The 12,956-nt window shown below is 45.4% G+C and overlaps 1 protein-coding gene and 1 long non-coding RNA gene across 4 annotated transcripts in view; one reads left to right on the top strand and one right to left on the bottom strand.

Moving 5' to 3' along the window:
- The window catches only part of ATP10B (ATPase phospholipid transporting 10B (putative)), a 235,171-nt gene that overhangs the window by 177,182 nt on the left and 45,033 nt on the right, over positions 1–12,956 (bottom strand). The gene's annotated exons all lie outside the window — the stretch shown is intronic.
- The window catches only part of LOC123376478, a 111,449-nt gene that overhangs the window by 68,131 nt on the left and 30,362 nt on the right, over positions 1–12,956 (top strand). The window contains exons 1-2 of one of the 2 annotated variants that reach the window (XR_006581803.1): positions 8,988–9,091; positions 9,329–9,479. This is a non-coding gene — a long non-coding RNA (uncharacterized LOC123376478). Of the gene's footprint in view, positions 1–8,987; positions 9,092–9,328; positions 9,480–12,956 lie in introns of those variants that run through there. The other variant, XR_006581802.1, reaches the window with a different exon arrangement.

Here is a 12,956-nt window from a genome sequence, read left to right as displayed (position 1 = left end):
CTTTCATCTTAGAAAAATTTCATTTTTGTACATCAAAAAAGTTCACATCCACTGTTTTACAGAGGGAAATCCTAACTTTAAGGCCATAGCAATTATCCAACTAAAACCTTTAAGTTTCCATGCTGCCCAACCACATAATGCCATGAAACAAGTTTATCAAGTCCTTAAAAATTGGAACGTTTAAAATGGCATAGACTGCATCTGCTTCCTCACAATGAAGATTTAACTATAACCAGAAATATACATAGTGCAGCCTGAAGGATTAGTGTAACAGCATTGGTCAACAGTCAATCAGAAGGGGTTAAAAAAAAAAAAAGAAGGAAAAATTAGTAGTATTCACCTAAATTCAGCCCAAAAAGCAATGTTCTCCAACTCGGAGTTAAACTATGACTTAAGTCTCATTTCACCTTCATAATACCAACATATCTTATTAAGGCTGAAGGTTAGGAAATGTGGCAATTCTATTTAAGTTACCTGAGCCCACATTTGCATATTTGGAGACTATACCTTGCCTTATTTACATAAATGACAATAATTACCAGAACTTAAGTGTGATATGGCTGCAGGAACACAGGAATTGCTCTGTTCCGAGCTGGCTCTGGAATCACCCTGGGTGACTCCAGCAGCTCCTTGAGATTCTGCCCCATTTGTTCCTTGTCCTGGAGCAGTAGAGGGCTGGAGCTGGGTTGCTGGTTATTTCTTGTCCCAGCATGGGTGAGGGGTCAAATGCTTCCTGCCATAAACAAATGCACAGCTCTGGCTGTGCTTTGTTCCCCTGCTGGAGTGTTCTGCCTGCTGTTTACTGGTAATTGATAGTAAGCCTCTGCAGCCCAAGAGAGATGGCTAAAGCGCTATCCAGCATTGCTCTAGTCCCAGTTCCAAGTCTATGGCTATGGCTGGGTAGTGGGCTGTGCTCTAGCCTATATATCTGTGTAGACAGTCCTCGCAGCTAGTTCCTACTGTTAGAGTCCATCTAGAGTGGCCCCACTCATGTAGAAACAGCACAGGATATCACTTCAGTTCTCCAGACCAGGAGAATGAAGTGCCTAGTCAGAGCCGTCTGGGAAGTAGCTATAAAATGGAGCCTCCCAGCCATAATGAGAGAGGCAACAGGTCTGTATGACTGTCTTTTCCTTCCTCTCCTTTTGGTCAGCTGTGAAATATTTAATCTGTCATTTGACTTCAGAGTTAGCACCACTGTGAGATGAATGAGGAAAGTCCATAATTCTCAAAGCAATTGTTTCAACTGTCTGCAGACTCTCCATTTACCCTTCATTCTGTCTCAATTTACATTCTCAATTGAAAGAGCTAGTGACTCTTTTATTTAAAAAAAGCCTAAATTCTGGACCACAAAATGGTAGCTTCCAAATCGGGGGGAGGGAGGGAAGGAAAATAACCTGTTCATTATACTGGGAAGAGGCACAATCTAAATACAGGACTCCCCTACTGCCATTTATTTAAGAAAAGGAACATGGAGTCAAAAGTATGTTACACTAAAAACTGTTAAAGTGAAATGTATGCACATAAATATACATAAGTATTGTGATAATTTAACTAATGTTCTAAAAGCTCTCTGAACTTACAGTGATTTTCTCATCTTTGCAATGCACAAAACATAATTCTGGAATGTACAGGTTTTGTACTAATTTCAAAAGGTTAATAAAAATGTGCTGCAAATATATTTTAAAGAAATATGTAAGTTTTTTTTTAAACTACTATCTAATGAAGCTGTGGAACTGCCATTTGGTATTATATATTGTACATATCACTACAATGCAAACAAACATTAAGCATGCAATGTTTCACTTTTACAGCTTGTACTAAACAGACTGTATTCGACCTCTATTCTTGCTTTCCATCTTAGAGTCTCAAATTAGAAGCGACAGAAGTAACAACACTAAAGGGTTCTATGTAAGGAAATACAGAAAGCTGCACTTTGTTTTCAGTATTATGAATACACAGACTGGCTATATTTACATTGCTAAAAAGCTTCACTTTGCAGAGGGAAAGAGAAATCTATTGCCTTCCATTTCAACCTAATGTCTAGATTATCCTATCCATTAATTATTTCCAATTTGTTTCATTTAGATTTATTACAGACCTGTTTATCTCTATTTTGTTATGTTATGTTATCCAGTTCAGCTAATGCATCTCAAGGACACTTGAGAATAAAAGTAAAAACAGTACAAAGTGCCTTTAATTTGTATGCTGGCTATTATACCATGCCCAAGGTCCATAAATCTGCTGTTTGAGATAGCCTGCCATACTGGCTATTGATTATAGTTTGATCATGTGAGATAAGGCTAGTCGAAATAACCAATCATTCTTATCTGTGTGTACATCATTAGCAAATACAGATAATCAGATGCACTTCCATGTTTGCTGATCAAACTGATTTATACATAACCAAGGATGCTTCCATGTGTAATCTTTTGAGTTGTCAGTCACTCAGATAATTGAAAGAAACACTTTCAGACAGTCATGTCAAAAGATCAGTCATCCATCTCACAAGCAAACTGGCAGTCCAGTAGTCTCTGGAGATACAAACATACAGATCACCTATGTACTGATCCTAAAATCATAGGGTTAAACTGTCTCTTAATCAACAGGCTGCAGAAAATCAGCGAAGTAAGTTATTCTAACTGGAAGTTTGCATACCTGAAAAACAGACAATGGTCAAGTTAATTTGTGGGCTCCCAACAGTTGCCTTTTGGTAACTCTCTGAACTCTGACATTGCAATGGTACTAGAGCATGCTGGTTTGTTCACCTATTTATTTGTTTCACAGTTAATAGCAAGCTTAAAGCATCTGAATGTACCACCTGGGTAGATAAAGATGAATAAGTCTCATTGACAGTCTCACTATATTTCAATTAGATACTCTAACCCACCAATCAGGTGTTTGCAGCTCCATATAAAGAACTAATTTCCATATGCCTGTTCTAGATGGTCTCTAGGATACCCTAGCTTTGAAAAATCACTCTGGCACGATACTCTCAAGTACTCTTTCAGATACTTATAAACAGATCTATAACCATTTAGGAACTTCACACTATGTTGTGCACGTCAAAGTGCACTGAAGAACTTTTAGTGCACAGTAGCAGGATCCACACAGCAACTTAGCAAGCAGCAGGCTAATTGCTATATATTCACACCCCAGCTTGTTGCACACTAAGGGTACGTCTACACTACAAGACTATTTCGAATCTACTTAATTCGAATTTGTGGAATCGACCTTATGAAGTCGAATTTGTGTATCCACACTAAATACACTAATTCGACTGTCTGAGTCCACAGTAACGGGGCCAGCGTCGACTTTGGAAGCGGTGCACTGTGGGAAGCTATCCCACAGTTCCCGCACTCCCCGCTGCCCATTGGAATGCTGGGTAGAGCCCCCAATGCCTGCTGGGGGAAAAAATGTGTCGAGGGTGGTTTTGGGTAACTGTCATCATTGAACCGTCAATCACGCCCTCCCTCCCTCCCTCCCTGAAAGCGCCTGCGGGAAATCTGTTCATGCACTTTTCTGCTCAGTGACAGCGCGGGCGCCACAGCACTTTGAGCACGGATCCCGCTGCAGTTATGGCCGTTGTCAACTCCTCGCACCTTATCGTCCACCTCTTCCACAGTCAGCTGCTGAGAAATAGGGCTACTTTTCAATGGTGCTGCGAGCACTGGTGGACCATGGGGGACGTTTTACCAACATCAACGTCGGGTGGCCAGGCAAAGTTCATGACGTGCTTGTTTTCAGGAACTCTGGTCTGTTTAGACGCCTGCAGGAAGGTAGTTTCTTCCCGGACCACAAAATAAGTCTTGGGGATGTGCAGATGCCTATAGTGATCGTCGGGGACCCAGCCTACCCGCTAATGCCCTGGCTCGTGAAGCTCTGTGCAGGCGCCTTGCACAGCGACAAGGAACTCTTTAAGTACCAGCAAGCAGTGAGCAGCGTGACCTGTGACTGTTCAGTTTCTTTACAGAGAAGCTGAACCTGCCCCTGTTTCTTTACCAAGTGACTGTTGACTAGCATCTGCAGTTACATACCCCGCCCACCCCGCTTCCCCAACTTCCAACACACGTTTAAAAATAAAATACATGTTCCACTGTAACTTTACAAAGGTTTCTTTATTGATGACTTTGCGTTACAGGGTTGAAACTGGGACAGGGACTGTGCTGGGTAGGGTGTGCAGTGATGTAAAGACCGCCTGTAAACTCGAGGAATGACAGGCTCCTGCTCCCAGAGCGGTCTGCAGTGCCGGACTGGATGTTTCAGCGGAGCCTGCCATCCCTCCTTTTTGGGACTCTGTGTGCAGGGGCTATGTGGCCTTTTGGCGGGGGAGGACGGATACAGATTCCTCTGCTGCGTGGCTCTGTGGTCCAGGACAGGGACCGTTGCATGAGATCTGTAACCCCCCCTCCCCCCGCTACAAAGTCACGTACCCCCCCACCCACACAGAACCTGCAAACCACCTCCCATACCGACCAGGGTGCGTACTGACTGCAGTGTGTGTGTGACCTGCTGCTGATCCTGCCCCCATGTCTGTACCCTGGTAAAGGTGATTGTCCTGTCAAATTACCAACCCCCTTCCCCCCCTTCAAACACAGTCTCCTCTAAAAGAACATGACGGAAACAGTACTTAACAGAAAAGTATTTTTTATTATCAACTAGACAGTTAGGGGATGAAACTGGGATGGGGGCTTGGGTGAGGCGGGAAGGAAAGGACTTTTCAAAATGTAGGCTATGAGAGCTTTTGGGTACTTGAGCACTCTGCTGGGGTGCAGTGACAGTTTACACGGCCTCTGGCGCCCCTCCTTCTGGTTATTTTGGGTGAGGGGGGTATGGGACTTTGTGGCGGGGGAGGGCGGTTGCAGATACACTGCAGGGGGGCTCTGTCCTCCTGCCGGAGGTCCTGCAGAACATGCACAAGGCGCAGGAGCATGTCCGTTTGCTCTCTCATTAGTCCAAGCAGCGTTTGAGTCGCCTGCTTGTCTTCCTCACGCCACCTCTCCTCCCGTTCGCTGTGTGAGCGCTGGTACAGAGAGAGGATCTCCCTCCACTGGCTCTGCTGGTCCGCGTCGTCTCGGGAGCACCCCATAAGTTCAGCGAACATCTCGTCCCGTGTCTTTTTATTTCGCCGCCTAATCTTTGCCAGCCTCTGTGAGGGGGATGCTGTGGCGGGTCTGGAGACAGTCCAAGCTGTGTGATGGGAAAAAGGGAGTGAATTCCTTGCCAAGATAAATTTTTGCGAAGAATGAACACAGTCTAATCTGTCTCTGTGAATTCTGGGTTGATATCCCAGTGCCTGATGGGGCAAAAACCATTTTCGGGGTGGTTCTGGGTAAAAATCGTCAGTCATCCCTTCCTCCGGGAAAGCTACAGCAGACAATCATTTCAATCCCGTTTTCCCTGGATTGCCCTGGCAGACGCCACAGCGTGTAAACCATGGAGCCTGTTTTGCCTTTTGTGCCTGTCACCGTATGTGTACTAGATGCCGCTGACAGAGACGGTCCAGCAGCGCTACACAGCAGCATGCTTCTGCTTTTGCATGACAGCAGAGATGGTTACCAGCCATATTGTACCATCTACCACACCATAAATTGGTAATAAGATGGGCATGGTTAGCAGTCCTTTTGCACTGCACCATTTGCTGCTGTCATAAGTGCCCCTGGCTGCTCTTAGCCAGGGGCGCAAAAGCCAAAATTGGGAATGACTCCCTGAGTCAATCCCTCCTTTTTGGTATCTAACAATAGAATCAGTCCTGCCTAGAATATGGGCAAGTGTACTAGAGAACCACTGTATCAGAGAACCAGAGAGCACAGCTGCTCTGTGTCAGATCCTGCATAGATTATGAGCTGTATGCTATTCACAGGGGGTGCTCCTGCAACAACCCCACCTGTTCATTCCATTCTTCCCCAGCCTTCCTGGGCTACCATAGCATTGTCCCCCCACTTGTGTGATGAAGTAATAAAGAATGCAGGAATAAGACACAGTGACTTGTTAGTGAGAAATGAGTGGAAGGCAGCCTCCAGCTGCTATGATAGTCCAGATAGGACATTAAGGAGTGTGGAGGAGAGGAGCCCAGCATCCTGCTGCTAGTCCAGGGGCAACTGAATCTGTTCTTTACACATGAAGGGTGGGGGCTGAAGGAGCTCAGCCCCCTGTGGCGATGATGATGATGGTTATCAGCCATATTGTACCATCTTCCAGGAAAAATTAGGGCCAGGCGCCCTTGATCGACCTAACGGATGGTAGTCTGCATGGTTACCAGTCCTTTTGCACTGCCCCATGTGCCAATAGGCTGATGATGACGACGACGGATACCAGTCGTATTGCACCATCAGCCATCCATAGCGTGGGGGGAGCAAGGATGTTGGTGTTGAGTGCTGCACCATCGCGTCTATCTGCAACATTCAGTAAAGATAGGGTGACATGTAAAAGAGTCAAGAGAGGATAGTTTTCCCTTTCACTTCTGGGGGTGGTTGGGGGGCTGCATAAATTGCCGAGCTATGCCCTGACCCACCGCGGACACGGTTTTTGACCCTAGAAGCATTTGGAGCTCAGCCAAGAATGCAAATCCTTTTCGGAGACAGCAGGAACTTTGGGATACCTTGCGTCCTCAGTCCCCCCTCCCTCCATGAGCGTCCATTTGATTCTTTGGCTTTCCATTACACTCGTCACGCAGCAGCATGCTGAGTCTCTGCTATGCCGTCTGTCCGGAGATTTTTTACAAATACTTTGGACCAGGCGTAACATTACACTAATTCCCCTAATTACATGCAGGAGTCTCCGAGCAAGATCACCCTGAGGACGGTCACTGAAGGAGATAGAGAGCGCATGCTGCGTGAAAGCCAGCACAAACCAGGGCCCTACGCAGCCGTGCTCGGGGAGGCAATGCTCCCTGAGTACCTCATGAAAGCCTGGCGCGGAAAAGTGTGCTACCACGGAGCACCCAATAAGGCAGCTCTCCCCAGGAACCTCCTGCGGAGGCTTTTCGATTACCTCCAGGAGAGGTTCGTGGAGATCTCCCAGGAGGATTTCTGTTCTATCCCCATATATAGAGAGACCTCCTTTTCACATACTTCAGATTCCTGTTATATTAAGAATAAAAGTTTACATGGTTAAAGCACTTACCGACTGCTCCTTCCCCTGATTCAGGATCCGGGTTAATGGCCGGGGACGGTTGGCAGGGGATCTCCGTGACGGTAATGAAGAGATCCTGGCTGTCGGGGAAACCAGCGTTGTAAGCGCTGTCGCCTGCCTCGTCCTCCAGAAACTCTTCTTCATCTTCCCCGTCCGCGAACATCGCCGAGGAACTGTCCATCGACACTGTCCCATTGTCAGAGTCCATGGTCACTGGTGGGGCACTGGTGGCAGGCTCTGTAGCGTCCGTTTGCCGCTTTGTTTTTTTGGTAGCCTTGTCTGGGGTCCTTGATTTTCACGCGGCGCAGCGTTGCATCCCGGCTGTATCCTCTGTCTCTCATGGCTTTGGAGACCTTCTCGTAGGTCTTTGCATTCCGTTATTTGGAGCGCAGCTCCGAAAGCAGAGACTCCTCGCCCCTCACTCCGATCAGATCCAAGAGTTCCCGGTCAGTCCATGCTGGGTCCCTCTTTCTATTCAGAGATTACATGAACTCCTCTGCTGGAGAGCTCTGCATCGCTGCCGGTGCTGCTGAGCTCGCCCCGATGTCCAACCACGAAATGAGATTCTAACTGTCCAGACAGGAAAAGGAATTCAAATTTTCCCGGGACTTTTCCTGTGTGGCTGGTCAGAGCATCCGAGCTCGGACTGCTGTCCAGAGCGTCAACAGAGTGGTGCAGTGTGGGATAGCTCCCGGAGCTAGTAAGTTCGATTTGCATCCACACCTAGCCTAATTCGACATAGCCATGTCGAATTTAGCGCTACTCCCCTCGTCGGGGTGGAGTACCGAATTCGAACTAAAGAGCCCTCTAGGTCGAACTAAATGGCTTCCTGGTGTGGACGGGTGCACGGTTATTTCGAATTAACGCTGCTAAATTCGAATTAAAGTCCTAGTGTAGACCAGGCCTAAGTCTCTGCGTAGATAAGCCCTTAGGCACAGATGGGCTAAGTGACTTATTACACAGCTAGTCTTCTGCTCTACCCACTAGATGAGACTGTGTGACATCACTGAAAGTTAGTCAATTATTAGAAATCTAGTAATAAGACCATCCCTAGCCTGCTTGTCTCTGCTATTAAGAGATTTATTACATTACATATTAGAGACCTAAACCAGTTACAGGGCCCCATTGTGGAAAGCCATGTACACACAGCAATACTAAAATATTCCCTGCTCTGTAAGACTTGACACCAGGGATCAGCAACCTTTGGCACAAGGCCCGAGAGGTTTGTTTACCTGCCGCATCTGCAGGTTCGGCCGATCGCGGCTCCTACTGGCAGCAGTTTGCCGCTCCATCCCTTGGCCTGAGCAGCTTCCGCAGTCCGCATTGGTCTGGAGCGGCGAACGGTGGCTAGTGGGAGCCGTGATTGACCAGACCTGCAGACACAGCAGGTAAACAAGCCAGCCTGGCCTGCGGGCCACGTGCCAAAGGTTGCCGATCCCTGCTTTACAATTTATATAATCAAGAGGGGCAGAGAAATAATCTACCCACAGAAAATTGGGTACTGAGGCATGGACAAATTCACAGATTTAGCCAGCATCCCATAGGAAGTCTATGGCAGTGCTTGGAATGGAACCCTGAGTCTTAGTTTAGTGCCTTAAGCACAAGGCTAACCTTCCGCACCTGGCCATCCCAGAATCAAGAGACTACAGCGTCACACTGTTTTAAATTCAGCTCTATCAAAACATTAAATATACTTTAAAAATAGATTACTCCAGATCTTTGAAATATGAGACTTTTAAAGAGTGCTGAGCTGAACTACTCAAACAAAAATCTCCTTTCTAGCCAGTAATTGATGCTGAAAAACCGTTGACAGTTAAAATGCAAATCAAGTATGATAGAGCATCAGTGCAAATCATGAGAAGGTCATAGGGAAGAGCTTGTGACTCCTTGAATAACAATTACTTCAAATCAATATAGAAATTAGAGGGAAAGATTAGAAAGTGGTGAAATTTACACAGTGAGAACTAATTTATATTTTTAACAAATTGTGTCCTGCTGTGTGATCAGTAAGGCTAGAATTAAGATTCAGATCCAAGTAGCCCATTTTCTTTTTTAACATAGTGCCAAAGAACCTTCAGTAAGGAATACAGGCAAAAAAAGATAATGCAATTACTGTGATTTGTAATAAACATCTGACTGGTATTTTTGGCTCTTAAGATGGTGGATTCCTGAAATCTGTGTGTTTTCATTGCAGCCTCCTTAAAAAGTTAATGAGTTCTAGCAAGAGTTACACAACATCTGAACAAGACTAGAGTTTCGTGGTGGGGTTACCATTTCTAAAGTCTGCATCCGGAGAACTTTACAAGAACATTTGAGACACAATCCGTAGCAAAACAACATTAGAGGTAAACATTTGAATATACTCTAGAGATCCCCAGTACTGCAGAAATAAGATATGAGAGCTTAAGAACTGCTTGAATGTATGATTCATTTGTCCAACTGCTACAGCTGGGAGGCAAAGACAAAACTTGTGGTACTCTTTGCAGAATTACTGCATTAGGATATTTTATTAGTATGTGTACGTGATTTTTTCCCCCATGTAAAAAAAACCTATTCCCCATGCTTTTTATCAAAAATAAAAACACATGTACTTTTGAAAATCCTGCCCTAAGTGACTTAGGAACTCAAATCCCATTGAAAGTCAATGGGATTTGTGTTTCTAACTCCTTTTGGTGTTTTTGAAAATCCCATCCACAAAGAAATACACACAAATCAAAAATCTGTCCCTATCCTTTATAACCAGCATTAATCAACCAAAAACTCAATCACACAAAAATAATACCCCACCCTCTGCAAAGGCTGTGAAAATAGATGGGCTCTGATGCAACTCAAGATGAGACATTTTTAAAAAAAATTATATATAAAAATTTCAGATCCAATCAAGGGAGTATGTTCCAAAGTCAACTGGCCCATGGAGAAAGCATTTGCAGCATCTCCTCTTTTTAAACCAACATTGTTTAACTTTGAGTGGTTCCACAGAGCACAGCTGCAGTAGTGTCACTGAGGAAGGGAGGGGGGAAGGAGGAGAGAGAGAGAGAGAGAGAGTCCTCCAGCCATTCAGAGCTTTATAGGTCAATATACCAACACCTTAAACTCAATTCAGAAGCCAATATGCAACCAATGAACATCCCAGAGCACAGATCTAGTGTGCCTGTAGAAAAATGCCCTTAACAAGCCTCTGTTTCTGAATAGATTTAAGGTAGCCCCATATAGAACACACTAGTTTCAAGGTGACACAGACAAGATTTCCATCTGAATCATAGGATCATAGAAAAGTAGGGACATTTCTGGAAGGGACATCAAGAAGTCATCAAGTTCAGCTCCCAGCACTGTAGCGGGACCAAGGAAACTGAGATCACTCCTGACAGTTGTTGTCCAACCTGTTTTTAAAAATCTTCCAGTGATGGGGATTCCACAAGCACCCTTGGAAGCCTAGCCCAGGTCTTAACTACCCTTATAATTAGAAAGATTTTTTTCTAATATTTAACCTAATTCTCCCTTGCTGCAGATAAAGCCCACTGCTGCGTGTCCTAGCTTCAGTGGATGTGGAGAACAATTGATTGTTCTCTTTAGAACAGCCCCTAACATATTTGAAGATAGTTGTCAGGTTCCCTTCGGGTCTTCTTTTCTCAAGACTAAACGTGTCCCATTTTTTAACCTTTCCTCGTAAGTCAGATTTTCTAAACCTTTTATCATTTCTGTGGCTCTCATCTGGACTCTCTCCAACTTCTCCAAATCTTCCATAAAGTGTGGCATCCAGAATTAGACACAGTACTCCAGCTGAGGCCTCACCAGTGCCGAGGAGAGTGGGACAATTGCCTCCCTTGTCTTACAGACAACACTCCTGTTAATACAGCCGAGATTGATATTAGCTTTTTTCACAGCTGCATCATATTCAATATATGATCCACTATAAGTTCCAGATCCTTTTCAGCTGTACTGCCCCGACCAGTTACTGTCCATTTTGTAGTTCTGCATTTGATTGTTCCTTCTGAAGTGAAATACTTTGTACTTGTCTTTATTTATCTTGCTTTCACACCAATTCTCCAATTTGTCAAGATTGTTTTGAATTCTAATCCTGTCCTCTAAAGGGCTTGTAACCTCTCCCATTTTAATGTCACCTGCAAATTTAATAAGCATACTCTCTACTCTATTATCCAAGTAATTATTGAAAATATTGACTAGTACCAGACCCAGGACTGACCCCATTAGATATGCCCTCTCAGGCCTGGTCTACACTAGGACTTTAATTCGAATTTATCAGCGTTAATTCGAACTAACCGCTCAACCGTCCACACCAGGAAGCCATTTAATTCGAACTAGAGGGCTCTTTAGTTCGAATTTGGTACTCCACCCCGGCAGGTGGAGTAACGCTAAATTCGCACTTGCTAGCTCGAATTAGGCTTGGTGTGGATGCTAATCGAACTTAGCAGCTCCGGGAGCTATCCCACAGTGCACCACTCTGTTGACGCTCTGGACAGCAGTCCGAGCTTGGATTCTCTGGCCAGCCACACAGGAAATGACCCGCGAAAATTTGAATTCATTTTCCTGTCTGGGCGGTTTGAATCTGACGTTCTGGTTGCACATCGGGGCGAGCTCCGCAGCACCTGCAACGATGCAGAGCTCTCCAGCAGAGGAGTCCGGGCAATCCCAGACTAGAAAGAGGTCCCCAGCATGGACTGACCGGGAAGTCCAGGATCTGATCGCTGTGTGGGGCGAGGAGTCTGTGCTCTCGGAGCTGCGCTCCAACAAGCGGAACGCGAAGACCTTCGAGAAGGTCTCTAAAGCCATGAAAGACAAAGGATACAGCCGGGATGCGATGCAGTGCCGCGTGAAAGTGAAGGACCTAAGACAAGGGTATCAAAAAGTCAGAGCGGCAAACGGACGCTCCGGAGCCCAGCCCCAGACATGCCGCTTCTACGAGGCACTGCATGCCATTCTAGGTGGGTCTGCCACCAGTGCCCCACCAGTGACGGTGGACTCCGAGGACGGAATAGTGTACCGGGACAGTTCCCCCTCCCTGTTCGCCGATGGGGAAGATGAGGAAGGGTCTTTAGAGGACGGCGCAGGCGACATGGAACCCACTCCCGCTTTCCCTGACAGCCAGGATCTCTTCATCACCCTCACAGAGATCCCCTACCAACCCTCCCCGCCGTTAACCAGGACTCGGAATCAGGGGAAGGATCAGGCGGTAAGTGCAACACACGTATAAACATTTATTTTTTATAACATTGTTATAGAAAAAATAGAAACAGTATTTACAAAATTCTAAATATTAAACTATAATGTATATTAAAGTATATGAAGAGAAGGTCCACACAAATGGACTTTAAGAAATTCTAAATATTTACAAATTAAAACATTCTAAATATTAAACTATAATATATATTAAACTATATAAAGAGAAGGTCCACACAAATGGGGATAGAAAAATAGTCCTCTAGCGACATTTCTACGAAGGTGTCATTCAGTTCCTCGCAAAGCCTCCGCATGAGGTTCGTCGGAAGAGGTCGCTTGTTGGGCGCTCCGTGGAAGCAGACTCTTCCACGCCAGGACATCCGAATATAGAGTGGAACCATCGCCTCTACTAGCATTGCTGCATATGGTCCTGGTCTGTGCAGTGCGTCCCGTAACATGCGGTCTTTCTGGGCACGAGTGACCCGCCTCAGGGTGATCTCGGTCTGCAAATACTGCATCTAAGTAGGGCAATTAGTGTAGTGTTACTATTGTTAATGGTTTACAATTAGGTTGCATAACAATGACCCTCGCCTAACAGCCACGTGCGAGAGTCCACAGAGAACAAGCATGCATTGATCGTTCCC

The sequence above is a fragment of the Mauremys mutica genome, chromosome 8 (genome assembly GCF_020497125.1).
Source record: "Mauremys mutica isolate MM-2020 ecotype Southern chromosome 8, ASM2049712v1, whole genome shotgun sequence".
Taxonomy (NCBI): domain Eukaryota; kingdom Metazoa; phylum Chordata; order Testudines; family Geoemydidae; genus Mauremys; species Mauremys mutica.
The sequence above is the reverse complement of the archived record's forward strand: the minus strand, read 5'-3'. Positions and strand labels throughout refer to the sequence as shown.